This window comes from Gekko japonicus, unplaced genomic scaffold (assembly GCF_001447785.1).
Source record: "Gekko japonicus isolate JY-2015 unplaced genomic scaffold, Gekko_japonicus_V1.1 scaffold959, whole genome shotgun sequence".
In the NCBI taxonomy this organism is placed as follows: Eukaryota; Metazoa; Chordata; class Lepidosauria; order Squamata; family Gekkonidae; genus Gekko; species Gekko japonicus.
In genome coordinates this window covers 477,844-483,843 of record NW_015164699.1, presented here as the reverse complement: position 1 = coordinate 483,843, position 6,000 = coordinate 477,844, and positions in this window count along the sequence as shown.

Here is a 6,000-nt window from a genome sequence, read left to right as displayed (position 1 = left end):
AGGTAGGTGTCAGGGTTCGATAGTCGGATAAGAAGTATTCTGTCTATTGGTAGTTCATAACTATGACACGTGAACATCTTTTGTCAGGAATGGCCCAAAGCTGCAGGGCACTCAGAGTTATACTAGTTTCAAAACACCCCCCATTATAAGCAGAAGCCAATAAGCATTGTGTGAGCGCATGGGAGAAAAGAGAGCGGGCGAAATAGGAGCCATTTTTCCCCAGCAGGTCAGGACCAGCTGGAACCCCAAGGTCAGAAAAGCATAAGCAGATAAACACCCAAAAAGGAGACATTGTTAGTGTTCCAGGCTGAGAGGAGAGGAGGATCTCCCCCCCCCCACACATTCCAGGGAAATGGCAGTGTTAACTGACAGTAGGCAAACCTATCATACCAACAACCCTGTGGGGTAGGTAAGATTTGGTGAGCTTCACGGCCCGTGGGCGCTGAACCCCCACCCCCCAGTCCTATCCCAATTCTCTAGCAACTTCAATGCAGAGGCTCACAGTTATTGATACAATGGGGATTTTTCTGGTTTTCGATTTTCAACAGAGTTGATTTGCTCAGGTATTGAATGGAGACTGTGCCAATGTACTTTATTTATTTGTTTACTTGTGTTCCCAGTGTTTCCTCTAAGCTGAGTTAGTTGGGGATGGTTCCTGGGGAGGGCAGGGTTTGGAGAGGGGTGGGACCTCAGCAGGGTATAATACCATCCAGGCCACCCTCCCAAGTTACCATTTTTTCCCAGGGGAACTGATGGTCTCTATCATCTGGAGATCAGTAGAAATTTGGGGAGATCTCTAGGCTCCAACAGGAGGTAGGTGTCAGGGTTCGATAGTCGGATAAGAAGTATTCTGTCTATTGGTAGTTCATAACTATGACACGTGAACATCTTTTGTCAGGAATGGCCCAAAGCTGCAGGGCACTCAGAGTTATACTAGTTTCAAAACACCCCCCATTATAAGCAGAAGCCAATAAGCATTGTGTGAGCGCATGGGAGAAAAGAGAGCGGGCGAAATAGGAGCCATTTTTCCCCAGCAGGTCAGGACCAGCTGGAACCCCAAGGTCAGAAAAGCATAAGCAGATAAACACCCAAAAAGGAGACATTGTTAGTGTTCCAGGCTGAGAGGAGAGGAGGATCTCCCCCCCCCCACACATTCCAGGGAAATGGCAGTGTTAACTGACAGTAGGCAAACCTATCATACCAACAACCCTGTGGGGTAGGTAAGATTTGGTGAGCTTCACGGCCCGTGGGCGCTGAACCCCCACCCCCCAGTCCTATCCCAATTCTCTAGCAACTTCAATGCAGAGGCTCACAGTTATTGATACAATGGGGATTTTTCTGGTTTGCGATTTTCAACAGAGTTGATTTGCTCAGGTATTGAATGGAGACTGTGCCAATGTACTTTATTTATTTGTTTACTTGTGTTCCCAGTGTTTCCTCTAAGCTGAGTTAGTGTGAGCTAGCTCACAGTCCTTTAGCCTCCGGATCACACATTTTTGCCATAGCTCAGGGAGGATGCCTCCAGAGCAGTTCCCTCTTAGCTGAGTTAGTGTGAGCAATAAGCATTGTGTGAGCGCATGGGAGAAAAGAGAGCGGGCGAAATAGGAGCCATTTTTCCCCAGCAGGTCAGGACCAGCTGGAACCCCAAGGTCAGAAAAGCATAAGCAGATAAACACCCAAAAAGGAGACATTGTTAGTGTTCCAGGCTGAGAGGAGAGGAGGATCTCCCCCCCCCCACACATTCCAGGGAAATGGCAGTGTTAACTGACAGTAGGCAAACCTATCATACCAACAACCCTGTGGGGTAGGTAAGATTTGGTGAGCTTCACGGCCCGTGGGCGCTGAACCCCCACCCCCCAGTCCTATCCCAATTTTCTAGCAAACACTTCAATGCAGAGGCTCACAGTTATTGATACAATGGGGATTTTTCTGGTTTTCAATTTTCAACAGAGTTGATTTGCTCAGGTATTGAATGGAGACTGTGCCAATGTACTTTATTTATTTGTTTACTTGTGTTCCCAGTGTTTCCTCTAAGCTGAGTTAGTGTGAGCTAGCTCACAGTCCTTTAGCCTCCGGATCACACATTTTTGCCATAGCTCAGGGAGGATGCCTCCAGAGCAGTTCCCTCTTAGCTGAGTTAGTGTGAGCTAGCTCACAGTTTTTTTTACCCTCCGGCTCACACATTTTTGTCTTAACTCAGGAAGGAGGGCTCAAGTCCAGAGCAAAGTAATTGATGCAGTAGCCAAATTACCTGCCTGCTCACAACTTTAATGCTGGTAGCTCACAAAGTAGGATTTTTGCTCACAGGACTCCACAGTTTAGAGGGAGCATTGCTCCAGAGCAAACTAAGTTACGCAGTAGCCAAATGGCTTACTCGCAACTTTAATGCCAGTCACTACAAAGTCAAATTTTTGCTCACAAGACTCCACAGCTTAGAGGGAGCATTGTTGCCAACCTCCAGGGAGCTATGACAATTGATCTCTCACACACAAAATAATCCACTTTCAATCCACTTTCAGTGCACTTTCATACTGGGTTTTATTTATTTATTTGTTGTATTTATAACCCGCCTACCCCGCAAGCGGTTTCAGGGCGGCTCACATTGCCTGGCACAGTGTGCCAAGGTTCATATACAGTCAAAGCATTTAAAACTTAAAACACTTAACACTGTTAAAACATTTAAACAATCAACAATTTCCGAATAAAGTGCACTCAGTGATTATTACCCAAGATGGCGTAACATGTCATGCAGGCTCAGGCAATTACAGGCTCCTAGGCGGTTTGGCTCAATCTCACTGCAGCCGGCCTCCACCACAGATATTAATAGTGGTTGTTGATGGTAATGTGGGCGGCTCCTAATTGAAGGCCTGGTGGAAGAGCTCCATCTTGCAGGCCCTGCGGAACTGCACAAGATCCCGCAGGGCCCTGATCTCCTCCATGTGAGCAGGTAAAATCCAGTTGGAAAGTGCATAGAAAGTGGATTGTTTCGGGTGTGTGACCGCAGCCCAGATGATCAGGATCAGTTCCCCTGCAGAAAACGGCTGCTTGGGAAGGTGGACTCTATGGCTTTATACCCTAAGGCCCCTCCCCTCCCCTCCCCTCCCCAAACCCCGCCCTCCCCAGGTCCCAACCCCAAAATCTCCAGGTATTTCCCAACTCAGAGCTGGCAACCCTATCAGACCTAGACAGGCGGGAAATAGCTGGAGTCCTGAAGTTCACACCGGACAAAGGGGGAGGGAGCAGCCAAAAGGAGACAGGTTGAGGTGGTATGTCAGACGCATGTGTAAGGTTTCCAGGGCTGAGTTTGAACATTCCTGGAGATTTGGGGTGCAGCCTAGGGAAGGCGGGGTTTGGGGAGGAGAGGGACCTCAGTGGGCCACAATGGGGCACAGAGTCCACCCTCCGAAGCAGCCATTTTCTCCAGGGGAGCTGATCTCTGTCATCTGGAGATCGGTCGTAATCCTGGGAGACGACAGAATTTTGTAAATTCATCAAATTGTAAATTTTGTAAAATTGTAGAAACTGAGAAGATTGTGAGTATTCGTTAAGAGTTTTTCTCCTGTGGTCTGCAGACATACATGGTTGCAAGATGGTCCCCCTATCTTGCCCGTAAAGAAGACACGGGCCAAAGACCAACAACGAAGTATAATATTCCTAAATTTGTGGAGGGCTGGGCAGGGCACAGAACTTTTCCTTGTGCTTTGAGATATTCCCCAGTAGTTCAGCTGTGCCTATAAATTGGTATTTTTGAGCACTGTTGTTTGACTCCCTTATGCATATGACAACTATAATTGTATGTAGATGAAATTGTGACATAATTGTAGTTTCAGGTTTTCTATTTTGAAATTTAATAATACAGTTATTTAGAGCAATTATTTCTATATTTGTGCAACTGTATACAGGTTTTTGTTGGCTTGCTTTCCATACTGTGTACTTCACCTGTCGTTATACTATATATCCCTTTGGGACCAGCCCAGCCCGCTGTGCACTCGCGTCTGCATCTCTGCCCCACCTGCTAGAGGGAAGAAGTTCATTTCTTTATGTGCTTTCCCACCCATTGTGTATGATGGTGGGCCTCACCATTTCTCTGAATCAGCATTATGGCCAGTGTCAGTCCTGGTTAGTATTTGCGTGGGAGACCACCAAGGAAGCCCAGGGTTGCTGCACAGGGGCAGGCAATGGCAAACCACCTCTGAATGTCTCTTGCCTTGAAAACCACCTAGCAGGGGTGTCAAACATGGGGTTGCAACCAGCCTACCTAGGGCTCTTATCCTGCCTGCAAGTAACTGGTGCAAGAGAGGGAAGGCAGGAGGCTGCTCGAGGGGGGGGGGAAGCGGGCACATGGAGAGGTGTGTGCGGTCACAGCTGCCAAGAAATGAAAGGCAATGGCTGAGGGGTGGGTATGGTGTCCCTTGGAAAAAGTCCTGCATATGGGTATGGTGTCCCTTGGAAAAAGTCCTGCATATATCCAGTTTATTAAACGGAGACTGCTTGACCTTGAACTCCAAATCTTACATCCTGCACAATTTTGCATATTTTCTCAGGCTCAGTTGAATCTCCCAATACAATATGGCCAGATGGCCCACTATCTTCACAACTTAGTCCAGCCTTCGCACCGTAGAGCTTTTACACTAGCCCGACTAAATGTGTTCCCTTCGAAAGAGCTCTCAGGTCGGTTTAATAAAATTCCCACTCATGAAAGGTTATGTTCTTGTCCTTTAAAATCCGTGAACTCAATATATCATATTATTTTTGACTGCCAGTTTCACTCAGTTTTATGCAAAGAATTGTTGTCATCTTTATTTCCTCCTAATTATAGTTCTAATAGGGAAAAAACTATTCAATATCTACTAAAGGATGCTAATCCTAATATTACAGCTATAGTGGCCAAGTTTCTTGCCGAAGTAGTCAAAGTTAGATCTACTCTAGTCAAGGATTGACTTATATTGTTTATTATGTTTTATATATCCATACCATGTTATTGTACATCTATGTATCTTACTTCTATGCCATTAAAGGTATTTGACTTTGATTAAATATATTTATTGGGGTTTTTGTGGATTCCCCGGTAAATCAATTGCTTTCACTCCTAGGAATCAATTCCTTTTGTTTGTATTCTGGGTAAAAATATCATTAATTAGATTACAATCATATTAATTCTGGTTGTGTTGCACTAATGACATCATTGTTGTTTACCTGATCCTTTAGGAATATAAAATCAAATACTGGAAAGCTCTTTAAAGAGTACACAACTTTATTAAGCACTGTTCACTTCTTTTAATTCCCAGTGATACCTTTTATTGGCATACTCTGTTCACTTCTTATGAGCACTATTGATACTGTCACAATATTAGGACTGTTTTATTGTTACCCTCCCATTACTAAATGAGTAATATATTGAAACATACTCTGACTCACGTTTGCAAAACTTCGTAACTTCTACTTGTAATTCTGTATTTCTGTATTATTTTAAAAATATCAATAAACAGTGATAAAACTAAAAAAAAAATAGATTTGCCTGTGTCGTTTATAAAGTTTATATCTCTGGTAGCTGGCATTACATTTTATGGCAGAGGTGGCCCGGCCAGACGAAGTCACTTTTATGTCAGATCCGGCCCTTGTCACAAACGAGTTCGATACTTCCGCCCTACAGGGTACCATAAGTTGGCTGCAACTTGATGGCACTTTGCAGCACTACCAAAGGGACTTCCTCCGACAGAACATAAGAACATAAGAGATGCCGATGTTGGATCAGGCCAAAGGCCCATCCAGTCCAACACTCTGTATCACACAGTGACCAGAAATACCAGGTGCCATCAGGAGGTCCACCAGTGGGGCCAGGACATTAGAAGCCCTCCCACTGTTGACCCCCCCCCCCGAGCACCAAGATGACAGAGCATCACTTGCCCCAGAGTCCCTATCTATACCTTGTGGCTAATAGCCACTGATGGACCTCTGCTCCATATGCTTATCTAATTCCCTTTTGAAGGCGTCCATGCT